Genomic DNA, 12,909 nt, shown 5'->3' with positions numbered 1-12,909 from the left:
ATTTTGCATTCACAAGTATTTATACTGACATTTTGCATTTTTGAAGTTAGTTTGATCCTGCTTCTATTCAGCCTGACTGGCTGTCTGTTGTTCTATTGCCTTTGGCATCCCTGCTTTTGTTTTGTCCGTCAAGGCACTTTGTAATTTGTTTTTAATGGTGCTATATTAAAAAAGTTATTATTATTATTACTACTGTTACTGTTATATTTTTACTTAAGAATGTTTTATTTTTGTCCATTTTTTTTTATTATTTTTGAGCACTGATATCTCCTCTATTGAATCATAAAAACAAATTGAATTGACTGAACTTCATCACTGTCCTGAGTGGAAAGACTGATGGTGTAGGCCTGCATGATCGTCACATATTACAATGTTGCCTTTTTTCTAAGGCCAATGACTCATTGGCATCATGGTCTGTAGTTTCATATAAAATATTAATGTGTCTCTGCGAGTCTTTTAAGTCTAGCCAAGTTAACACTTGCAGCACACCTAAACCCCATATCAAACAGCAGCAGCTGCAGAGAAGCCCCAAGCCACCTCAGCTTAATCCAATTTGACTGGCCATCACTGTGGGCGATGCTGGATGGAACATTATGTGAGGTGGATAGAGCTTTTTACTCTGCATTAGTGGAAAGGGATTTATCAGTCCACTTTTGACTTTGCTGTGAAAAAATAAACTGGTCAAATGCAAATGCTGTTAATGTCCCACAATGCGGCCATTTGAGCGATAAAACGAATATTCTGCCATTCACCGACATTAGCAACACACAAAGAAGAGACTGGGTGGAAATCATGGGTCTATGTTGACAGGTGTTTTTTCATATTTTCACACAACTATTCAGAATTAGCAAGCCGAGATTATTAGATAAATACTTCTCACTATGGCAATATATTTATATTTACACTCTTTGACCTTGAAACGTAATCGACCGAATCTTTTTTGTTGTTTTTTTAGATGCACACGTTGGACAACCTCCAATTCCGTTGCTTCGACGCTTCACAGCCTGCACATAATTTGGAAACTGGTGAATTGTCTGAGGAGTCTGCGCTCCAGTGACAGAGAAGGTGCAGAAATAAGCTTTTAGCTAATCCATGCCAAACATATCAGACATCTGTCACTTGCAGTGCCGGCCAGCCTTCTGCCTCGCAAGCTCATTTGGCACTTGAAACTAAAGATTTCTGAGACAATCTTTAGATTATGCTGCTATATATCTGTCTCTGTACTTTCATGGTGCATGCTCTCTATTCTCGCTGCCAGCGTATCAGGAGCTCCCTGTGGTTTAAATGTCAGAAAGATGCTCATTCCAACCGACAGAATTAACTTACAGTCAGCTCAGGATGCAGGAGCTCCAAATGATAGGATGCAACATCAGGAGATAATGTTACTCACCTGAGCTGCACAACTGTGAAAACAAATAAGATCTGAACAGATGCAGAAACACGTGGTACTGCGATGACCTCAAAACAAACAATTAGCATCGTGTGGGAGAAAATATGGCGAGATTTTGCTCCATCTTTGACAGCAACAACAACAAAAAAAAGCTTGAGCAGGTATTGTTAATTTGTTCTCACGCACTCAAAACGTATTTTATATTCTGTCACATCCTCTTGCTCTCTGTGTGTCTCGCTCTCTCGCAACAGATGGTGAGAGAGATTCATTCCTGGGTCACACAGAACAGGTACTAGTGCAGTACTAACTCAATGCACTACAATTCAGTGTCATGGAAGAGTGTTATTGACAACAGCTCAATTTGAAGAACAAAAGTTTGCTTAATGGGCTAGCCTCTAACATTAACAGCGATTAACACGCTTGTGTTAGCTTCGGCAGTGAGCTCTAATTATTAGAAATAGATGCGGTGTGATAATGGCTGCATCACAGGTGCCTCTGTATATGCAACCTTGGGCTTTCCTCATTAAAATATTGCTGTGAAATGTTAGGAAGCAAAGAAGGGGAGAATATGTGACAGGCAGCAGTGCAGTAAACCTGCTTATCATGTTTCCATTTCATCTCAGCTCCTGAAGAACAAAAAAATCCCATAAAGCAGACAGAGGACTGGTAAATCAGCTTTAAAAGCACCTGGGAGTGAAGCTAGTGAAATATGCTGATAGAGAGCAGCTCACAGGGATTATGTAATGTTGTGTTGACGGTTTGTCTGACAACGATGTTTTGAGGAGGCCCCAGTAGGTTTTTAGCCTTTACGTTAAATCCCCACCCCCTCTCCAACCGTTAAGTTCAATTGGCTCAATTGAGCAAATTACATTTCTTTAAATCATTAAATAGAAACACAATCTTGTGCCTAAATGGGGAGGTTGAAAGGCAGTGAGATTCAGTGTGACTTGAAATGTAAAACTGAAAAGCTTTGGCACCCTCTGCTGTTAAAGAGATTTCCAGATGGCAGCTATTTACACAGAGCTGCTGTAGTGATGCAGACATGGCAGAGGGCAGGACGAATGCCGAGCAGCCTGGCAGAGAGGAAGATGGAAAAAATAGCTTCTTTGTGAGATTTTATCACACTATTATGCTCTAATTGACCCTTCTGTTGAGATGAGTTTGATCTCAGGAATCCGCAGTTCTTTATATTGTAGCCAATGCTGGAAAAAGAGTAAAAATGTTTTTCTGGTTTTGTCTTTTGTTCTTTTTCCCAGGTGATGATTCCCGAAGGAACGCCAGACTAATTGTTCCTGTTGGTTGTTTCCTGTCTACCTAATACCTTGCTGCTTTCCTCGCGCTCCCGGGAGTATCACGCACTTGCTCGGCCGTTATTTGTTGGGGCAGCGCTTTGCCTGCATGGTGTACAGCGTGCTCTGGTTATCCGGGGTGAACTAAGACAAACATTAATTGGTGGCACTGGATCCTCTGCTCTGTACCTGCTGTGAGCCCACACCACGCGTCGGTGTGGCAACCCCATCATCCCTCCCATCCGAAATCTCCTCTGACAGGGCCAGCAGCACCGAGCTCCTGGTTATCATTTATCATCCCAGCAGATTGGCTCATGTAACACACGGCAGACTGATGGGTCATCCTCATGCTGGGGACCTGGCTGGAGTAAAGCCGTGGCGAGTTGTCTGCATGATTGGAGACCTGAGAAATGGAGGGGAGGGCTTGTCATTAAAGAGAGAGGCGGGGGACGCTTCTAATTCATCTCACCAGTCATCTCTCTGCAGTGTAAGTGCTTCAGACAGCTCCGATATCGTATTAGCACACCTGCACGGGCCCCAAGAGGAAAGAATAGGACTTCTTAGTGGTGTTCCTCAAGAATTCCCTCTGAGATGTACACCAGAGATTACCCCATTAATATATCCCACTACTCACTGGGGGGCGGAGAAGCTCCCCTCCAAAGCACATCTGTAGGATACCACAGGTGGCCTCCCCTCCGCGCAGGGAGGTTGTTGGTTGTTTTTTTTTTTTTTTGTTTTTTTTTTTCAGGCTCATCAGCTCAGTTGAGAATATTTGGTGGGCTCAGCTGGCTGCAATGACAGCTGCATGGTGATATTCTCTTTACAAGCCATCAAATCACTTTTCCCATTTTGAACGCAACGCCGTGCAATGTTAAAACAACACTTTTCATCTTCACTCCAGTTCATTCATTGTGCATGCCTCGAGTTGATCAAAGGATGGTGCTTGACAGGTCATCATTAAGTTATAATCTGCCCAAAGCTCCTTTTGTTATTCTTAAGATCTTGGGCAAAGCAATAAATACATACTTATGAGCATGAACTGTTGTCTTGAAAAGGTCAAACCCGAGACGCAAATCAATGAAATCAGGAAGAGACGTGAGCTGCTCCGTCAACCAGGAGGTGACTTTGTTGACTCATGGGGATCACTTCTTGTAGTCTCTACACATTAAAGAGCTTAATTTCATAACGATGCTCAACCAGGGAATATATCTCTCTCTGAACGTCACTGTGGATGCTGACTCTTAGTCAGTGTTAATGGGGCAGACATGGACAGTTTTGCTTTGATGACAAATTGAGGTATTGGCTGGCTTTCATCTGTTCTGCAAGAAATATGGTCCCAGACACAAGGCTGGATTTCACTGTCCAAGTTTATAGAGGTAATATAAACTATGTTTTAAAGTGGATTTTTACTTTAATGGAAATTACTTTTGCATTTCACTTTTTGGCATCCAGCAGCTCAGCTGTCTCCCTGTTACTCATCTCCTGGGATGGACAGACTCTGACAAGTCACAGTCAATATTGCAAGGTGAGTGAATGGTGCAAGATATTATCGCTGGTTTATTAAAATAAGCTAGTGCACGAGCAATAATTTAAACAGCTGTAGGCTTGTAAAAAGTATAATTCTGAGGGTTCCATTATTACAATTCACATTAGAAAAGACATTTTAATACATGCTGAATCTAATTATTTCATGAGCACTAAATCTGTCAGAATTTACCTGCCCACTCTGTATGCGCATGTTATAGCAGAAGTGAAAAGCTGGTGTAGGAAATTCTTGGAGAAGTAGTGTGGCGTGATTTAAATGGACTGTCTGGTTGTGATGACAGAGGCACAGTTTACCATGACCATTCATGCTGTTGAAAGCAGCTCTCTGGGCAGATGTGATCAGTGGAGGCAGTGTCTCCCTCCAGCCCAGATTGACAAGCCAGACCAGACTCAGGAGATGGATATCACAAGGGACAGCTGAGCTGCAGGAAACCAGCGGTGCAGGCAGTTTTCAGCCAGCCTCATTACAGTGGACAGGTTGATACAGGCAATTGCTCCTCAGACAAGGTTGACTCCAAAGCACTAATTGTGTAATGCAGTATAAGATGGCGATTATGATACAGTTCCCTGGCGTAAAAAAAATGACTGTAAACAACTGGGATGTTTGATTTTAGCAGAGTAAAACAAAGCAACGTGTGAGCTGTATTATAAGCAGCATGCTGTGGCTGTATTAAACAATGAAGTGCGAGGAGACGTATTGTTCGACGCACTTGCAAACCAAATTCCTTTATGTATAATTTCAGACAGGCCACATTAGTCAGAAGTGAAACTGCGAAACAGCAAATGGGCAATTTATTCGAACTGTGTACTCTACAATTGTAATCACAATTAGCGTAATGAAGGAAACATCTTGTCTGCAATTTGCTCATTCACCTCATCTTGTAAAAGTGCATTGTTCAGTGCTTGTCTACTTCTTAACATAAAAGCATCAGATCAATTATCGCCTGTGCATGGTCTGTCTGCATTTCAGTATTCTCTCATGTGTCTCACTCACCATGGCAAGAGCATAATCTCTCAGCATTAATCTTTATTATTCGGCAGAGCTGAATAGCAGAATTCAAATCACCAACCATATACTCAAGGTCACGGGAAAAACTAAAAAAGAAAGGCAAACATTTTACACAGATTAATAAATCAAAGTGTATGCCCCCAATCAAAATGGAAGTGGAACACTCAGTATTGATTGAGGTGTCCTTATTTTGCTCAGTAAGACCATGCTGAATACATATTTCATGACACATCCAAAGACACTAAATGGATTCAACTGAGAGATGTTTGCTTCTCACTTGCTACTTTTTCTATGAATATGGCGATCAAGCGTTCTGAGGCTGCAGTTTTCATCCATTGTGCTCTGGGAATTCACAAAGACAAGCAGCTACCCCCCCACCCCCCACCCCCCACTGGCAGATCACTGGTCAATTTGCTGATCGGACAGCAGCCAATACTGACCTCATACAGCAGACACAATGCATTTCTCAAAATCAAATTGAGAAAATTAAAGACTTGTCAAAGAGATGTCGGAGGAAAAAGGGAAGAAAGCTTAATTCAGGCTCTTGTACTCTGACATTGGACAACATTAGCTGTGTGACTGTTTCTGCACACATTCTGTGTAACTGTAAACTATTGGACTTTTGCTAGCCCCTCCCCTGAACAATGGTTGTCCAATCACAGCTTAGCAAACATGGCTAGGCACAGGAGGTCTGCATGGGCCACTACAGTGAAAGTCTACAGAGTATGGAGGGTGTTTCTACAACAAAATAACAGCCAGTCATAGTTATAGCCCAGTACTAGGATGAACTAGCTCTACAGTGCAATATCAGCTCTTTACGTGTCTTCTGCACAGTCGTGGAAGAAGTATTCAGGCATTTTATGCATCAAAATATACTTATGCAATATATTTATGCAGAATGGTTATATTATTATTGTATTATATCACTGGATTATAACTTAAATGCTGCAGCTGCTAAGGGTGGAGCTCAATATAATTACTTCATATACTGCTGGTTCCTTGTCCTTGCTAATCTGTCAAGTAGCTAGTAGCTGTCAAATAAATGTAGTGGAGAAAAAAAAATGTTTACTTCCAAAATGTAGCAGAGTAGAAGCATAAAGTGGCATAAAAAGGACATTTGGTACTTCAGTAAATGCACATAGTTACATTTCACCACTGCTTCATCAGTTGGAGAAGGTGCTGAGTTTAGGCCTTTAGCATGGTATCACATGTGTAGCTTTGAAGTATATTTGAGACCCTTTTACAGGGTTGTCGTTTTAATACGAGTCAGATGGAAACAGTAAAAGGTCAACACACTCATATAGCTGTTGTTAGCTTAATTAGCTAACCGGCCACAGCTGATCAAATCTGCTGGTGACAGCTGTCATTTCAAAAGCTGCAGACTGGAAATAAGAGGTCTGATTTTGTCCCCACTGTCTCAAATCAAGGGCTCGTTAGTTCAATAATTACGTTGAGTTTTGAGTGGTAAATCTGTCCATGAGCATTGTAGATGATGTGCTGTGCGAGATCAGAAACCATATGAGAGGCCAAGCATGAGTAACTAAGCGGTTAGTTTTGTGTTGCTTAGAAATGATTTATTTCAATCATTTAGACAAGTAAAACTGTGCCATTTTAACTTTATGTAAGTGTTTTCCTTTTCAAACGTTGACCTGCATTCATAAAACACAAGTCTTACACCACATTTTGATCCACTACTGCATATCCACCCACTGGCATGTGGGCAGTCATCCCAGTAAAGAACCTTGTGCTGCTGAAAAAAATAATAAAAGCATATCTGCAAGTGGAAATTAGTAACTGAGTTGTGGTTGTCCTGTCGACAGCAAATTGTTAGATGCTTGAAAAGTTTCTTATCAGTTCATTTGAATGATTACGAAAGAATTTCACTCTCCATTGTCTGCCAGGGAGGCTAATTATTTTATCACAGACATTTTAATTAGCTGTATCTCAGAGTTGTCCACGGAGCTACAAAAGCTACAATAGATAGAGCAAATAGTGCATGTGAGGCTTTTCATAGGAAAAAAAAGCAAGCTTCACATAGAATAGTACAATGAAAATATAGACTGTGCAGGATGTATAGTTCATATTTTCTATAAGAAGTCTCTGCATGACATTTTGCCATGAATTGAGTACATCTTTAAGGAATGTCAATACTACTGTTGCAGCCCATCTCACAAGGCAGTCAGCGGTTGCATGAATGTTTGAGTTGTAAAAGACTCACCAGAATCTGATTTCTACATACAGCAACATCAGTGAACAGATGAATGTGATGAAAGGATTGTGCAAACACAGTAAAATCATCAATAAATCCAACTACACCAAGTTCAGACTGCAGACTGTTCAGCCTGAGATTTGAAGTTTTATTCATTTTACGGCAGTGGAGCAGATATCAGGGGTTAATAGTGAAGGTGACAGAGATTGATTGGTGGCTCGTGATTGATTAGTCAGACTACAGCCTACAGGAGACAATGGAGCACGCTAATGCCAATAACAAAATGATGGGGTTAACTCATATTCTTCTCTATTATTAATGACGAAGCAGCTCTTTTCCAGGCATCTTCAAGATTGTCAGGCTTTTTCTATCCCGCCCCCTCACTTCCTCATCGCAGGGCAAAATAAATTATAGACAGGAAAATGAAAATGTGGCAGGTGATTTGTCGGAAAGATAGTTTGTTATTGTGTGCGTTCAGAATTGATAATTGCCAAGGTGACCTATGATCTCCTTGATTAACAAGGACACAGCTCTATATCCTGGCTGCTGCGGGGCTATTTCCAGAGCCCTTTGTCAGCATGATTTCTCTGCCTTTTTGTACTGAATGAAACACACTGATATGCTATCTGTCATCCATATTTTGTTCCCCATACTACAAAAAAAAAAAATCCTGTGGAACTATAATGATTTTTTTCATAATTTTCTCCTTGGAATTTTAACACCTATAACGAGGGAGGGAGGTCGTGGGTTGTTCCACGTTAACTGAAACGTGCCGTGACTGCAAAGAGTACATTTTTTTTTTTTTTTTTTTGAGATCTGCCAATTTGTAAAATAAAGCATGGGTACTGTAGGTTTAAATCTGTCATCCACCCCCAGTGTTAAGGATGAAGTTTTCAAGTCAGGAATGCTTGTCAATCCACAGTGTGGGGGCAGCGGCTCATGGAATATTTACACAGCCAGAAAGGGGGGGGGGTTTGCTGGAGTCTGAGGCCTGGTGGTTGTAACCACATTCAAAAGAAACGGATAAAGGCCCTGAGGATTCATGCAGTGAAGCATTGTCTCTGGCAAAAAAAAAAAAAAATAGGAACAATGCTGGGAAAAATACCTTGATTTAAAATTCAGTTCTAAACCCAGGCATAGAAAAGGCAAATAGGAGTGTGAGTGGAATGTAAAGCTGAGCTGTATTCGCCAGACTGGCATAGTTTAGGTCATGTATGCATGACAGGTCCTACATATTTTTTTTCCTGAATGATAAATTCCAGTTAAAGAAATTGTGCCTGTTGAAGCTTAGTGGTATCTTGTTCCAATAAGGAAGCAGGTTTCTCCACTATTGATTTCTACTCACATATTCATCTTCTCAAGAATCACCCAAATTATGCCCGGTTTCTTACCCATGTATTAAAAATGAAAGTGAATTTATTAATATTTATAGCGAGCCATATGGTAAACAAGTAACTCTGTGGCTGGGAGATTTGGTCCGGTTTGGTGGTGTCAGCATCATCTCTCTAAAGGGCGGAATCTGAAAAGCAAATTCCTTTGAGTAGACGGCAGAATGGTATATTTGACATCAAAAGGACCTGGGAGGGAAAGTAATGAAAGATGCGGATAGAAAGCACGCTTGTCATCATGGGGATTATCCAGTTCTGATTGGCTTTCTTGTGACTCTTTTAGCAGCCACTGATGATACAATAGTTTGCTCTTTTAAAGTCCCTATTAAGAGATAAAATGGGAAATAGCTTGTTTCACTTAGTTCATAATTATGCATATTATGATGTATGTTTTTCACCAGTAAATACCAAAAATATGATTAAAACAGCCCAATTTCCATAGCTCAGCAGTGCCAGTGTGTGTAAAGATTACAGCCAATGATTCTGTAAAAGACTCCTGAACCCCTTCATTTTCCTCCAGCCCTCCCATCATATAAAACCTGCAAAATTGCAATTTTCAGCAGCAATGTAATATGTTGGTGCATGTCTTGGTTTGCACCTGCAAAAACCTTCTTTTCATGATTGTGCCTGTTGGCTGCTGTGCATTTATTTTTGAAGAACCAGGATTTGTGATTATTTCCATCCCAGCATCCTGCTTCTTCCAGAAATATGTCAAACCGCTGAAGCAAGACAACATCAGTTTCCCTGTGATTGTGAGCATTACATCCGAGCTTCAGAGGCTTTGCTAAAGCAAATACTGACCACTGTGTGTGGGTGTCTGCTTGCTCAACTGTGCACTTAAAGTTATTTTACAATGATTAATTAAAGACAACATCCACACTGTTGGAGCATCCGGACACATTTTAAGCCTCGTCATCTTTACTCTACACGCTCCGTTTGTTGTCAATACACACATTTGTTACTGTCAACTATTCAATCAATACACAGTAGATTTAGTCCTAAAAGCCCAGCCATCCAAACAAACTAGCCACCCTCAAGTAAAGCCAAACTCAGTTAAGTACCGTGTGTTGATTTTACCCCTGTGCAGTGGCTCTATCACTTTGATTTCCATCCCCTAAATAGACTCATCAATGTCACACTCAACATTTCAAGTTCAAGGTTCATCAGTGCTTATAGGTCTTCCACCTGACAACAAGCAGCAGCAAGGGGTTAAAAGAAGCACAGTCACTGCTGTTAAAAGATGAGATCATATCATCACTTTAAAGCATTTTTACACTGTTGACTAACTGACTTTTAGATTTATCTGATTACTGCGAAGACGCTGCAGGGGAAGAGGCACAGTTACATCGAGACTGCAAACACCATATTGTGCAGACCTTGGCCTAATGTCTCTGAGCGGATATTTTCCAAGACTCTCTTCTTACCGCGGTCAGTGTCAGGGTGCAGTGTGTCAGTACACCACACATTTCAGCTCATTAATCAAGCAAGGTTATTCTAAGTGTAAATTTAAAGAGGGGTTTGAGGTGGAAGAGCGTGTCTCTGCCAGTGAGGTAGAACAGAGTGTGAAAACATTTGAAGTACATTTTTACTTCTAAAATAATGAACTATGTTTCTATTTTAATGTTTTAAGCAATTAAATGTTTTTAAATTGAACCTCTCAAACCATGATTGATTGATAAATAACAAGTGAATAAGTCATCCAGTTGCTTATGTTTGACAGATCATCTCCTTGTGATGAATTTCAGTTAATAAAGGACTCATTTTATGGCCTTTTGCTCTCCCTGGGGTCTCAGAGACAGAATATCTCACTCAATATGACAATAAATGCAAATATGTGGAAAGTTATCTCCACTGTTGCTGATGGTTGTAAGAAAAAAATCAAAGGAATAACAGTATCAATCTTCTCTCAGCACTGTATTCGAGTAAACTGTAGTTTCTTTCATTATATTAAAATTCAAATTGGGTTGCTAGCAAGAATAAATATGGCTAATAATGCATTGGTATTGACTAGCAAGAAATATGCATGCTTAGGAGTCAAAAGGCTCACATGCCACACATGTGAAGTCATTTTGATACATCGATTGCATGTGTAGTATATCTTCAAAGAGCCCCAACTATGCATCTTTTTGACAGACATTGATTATCTCATACAGTTAACATACATTTCCCTTTGCACTCGCCTGAAGTGTTTATGATTGCCATACAAGAAGAAGTGCAAGAACTGCCCTCAGCACTTAACCTCATCTCGACTGCAGCACTGCGCAATTTCTGCAACAGTTTTTAATTAAATATCAAGAAAAATGGGAAAACAGCCCTTGAAGAGATGCAGAGAAAGTGGCCATGCTTTAATTTGTTAATAGAGCTGTGCATCATTAGTGTAATGATCGCATCCAACCATAAGACACAAACCTGTATACACTGATACTGACATCCAATAGACATGACACATGAAGAGCATTACTGCAAGCATGAATCCATGATGCTGCTAGTTTGTGAGAGTGTTAAAAGAGTCAAAGTGTTTGTGAATACCTGCATTCTCACAGTGTGTGCAGATATTTTCACAAGTTTCTCTGGCATTGCCATATCTGTGAAAGTGATTATGCACTTCTATTCACGTCCCAGGGTAGGTTACAGCTTCCTTATTTAATCATGTTGCTGTAAATAGTATGAGATCTGGGAGTTCTTCCTGTGAGAGTATTGTTTTTACATGAAGCCCGCAAGTCAAAAAGACCCTTTGCAAAGGTTCACAAGAAATATTTAAGAGGACTAAGAGTCAGAGATGCCAGCAGCTCTGTGAGGATGTGCTTAGACACAGTGGCGCTTTGAGCTAAATGCTAAAATAAGCATACTAATATGCTGATGTGTAGCAGGTATAATGTTTACCATGTGCATTATTTTAGATTAGCTTGTTAGCATGTTAACATTTGCTAATTACCACTAAATACAATGAGGATGATGGGAATGACATTAGTTTTGCAGCTATTTGGTCATAAGACAAAGGATTGAACAAATGAAAATTTTGTCCTGATGATGGTGCTGCAGGAAAAGACAGAGGGTCATTAAAGTGATTAAAACAGCATGAATGAGTGAACTGAATTTCATGGTAGTCCGTTCAATCGTTGTAGAGACATTTCAACAAATGTCAACCTCATGGAGGAGCTGGAGGAAGAGTCAGGGGATTAATTACGTAATTAGTATTCATTCATTCATAGGATTCATTCTCTGGGGATCTGCTATGAATTTCACAGAAATCTATCATATATTTGTCAAAATATTGAACTCAATGTCTGAATTCTTGACCTCTTGGTGGTGCTAGAGGATGAGTCAAGGGTGACCAAATTCAGAAGGACTCATCCTCAAGGGACCATGAATTTCTGTACATTTGATGAAATCTCCTCCAGTAGTTGTTGAGAAACATTGCCATCCCTAGAGCCACACTGCTTTTGTAGAAGAAACAGAAGGGTGACATCTTTTAGTTCAAAAGAATCATTAAACCTAACGATCCATGTACAGGTGCGTGATAGAACCGGTATATACTGTAGAGGGTAAAGCAGATGTACTGCTTCTGCATGACAATTTGCTAGAGAAAAAGTAGCAGTGCAGTTGCAAAGAGACGAGAAAATACTCTCATATCTGACCATTAAAGAAATACATAACTTCTGGAATGACAAATGGCGTAACAGCAGCACAGAAAAGCAAAATAATTCAGAACCTCAAGAAAAACTTCTTTCAGTGCTCATTTGGGGTTTACCACGAAGTCATCCAGCTGAGATTCCGACTGGGATGAGCCCATTATCACTGTGTTCAGACAAATGTAACATATAGATTACCTGGTGGTGACTGAGTTGAGTTGAAAGTCTGAATATATTACACTGCTGCTTGCAGACTTTAGCCTATCTGCCTGCATATGTGTGTGAGGGAGTCTGCCTGCCTGCATTCATTGGTAAGCACAAAGAAAAGCCATATTTTTTCTGTGAGACTGAGAGTTCATATATTCTTAAAGGAGTCATACAGTAATGATTCATAATGGTTGTTACGATCAATAGACTGATGTTTATCACATGATCAATAGACCGATG

Source organism: Chaetodon auriga, chromosome 11 (genome assembly GCF_051107435.1).
Source record: "Chaetodon auriga isolate fChaAug3 chromosome 11, fChaAug3.hap1, whole genome shotgun sequence".
Classification (NCBI taxonomy): Eukaryota; Metazoa; Chordata; class Actinopteri; order Chaetodontiformes; family Chaetodontidae; genus Chaetodon; species Chaetodon auriga.
Note: the sequence above shows the minus strand (reverse complement) of the source record.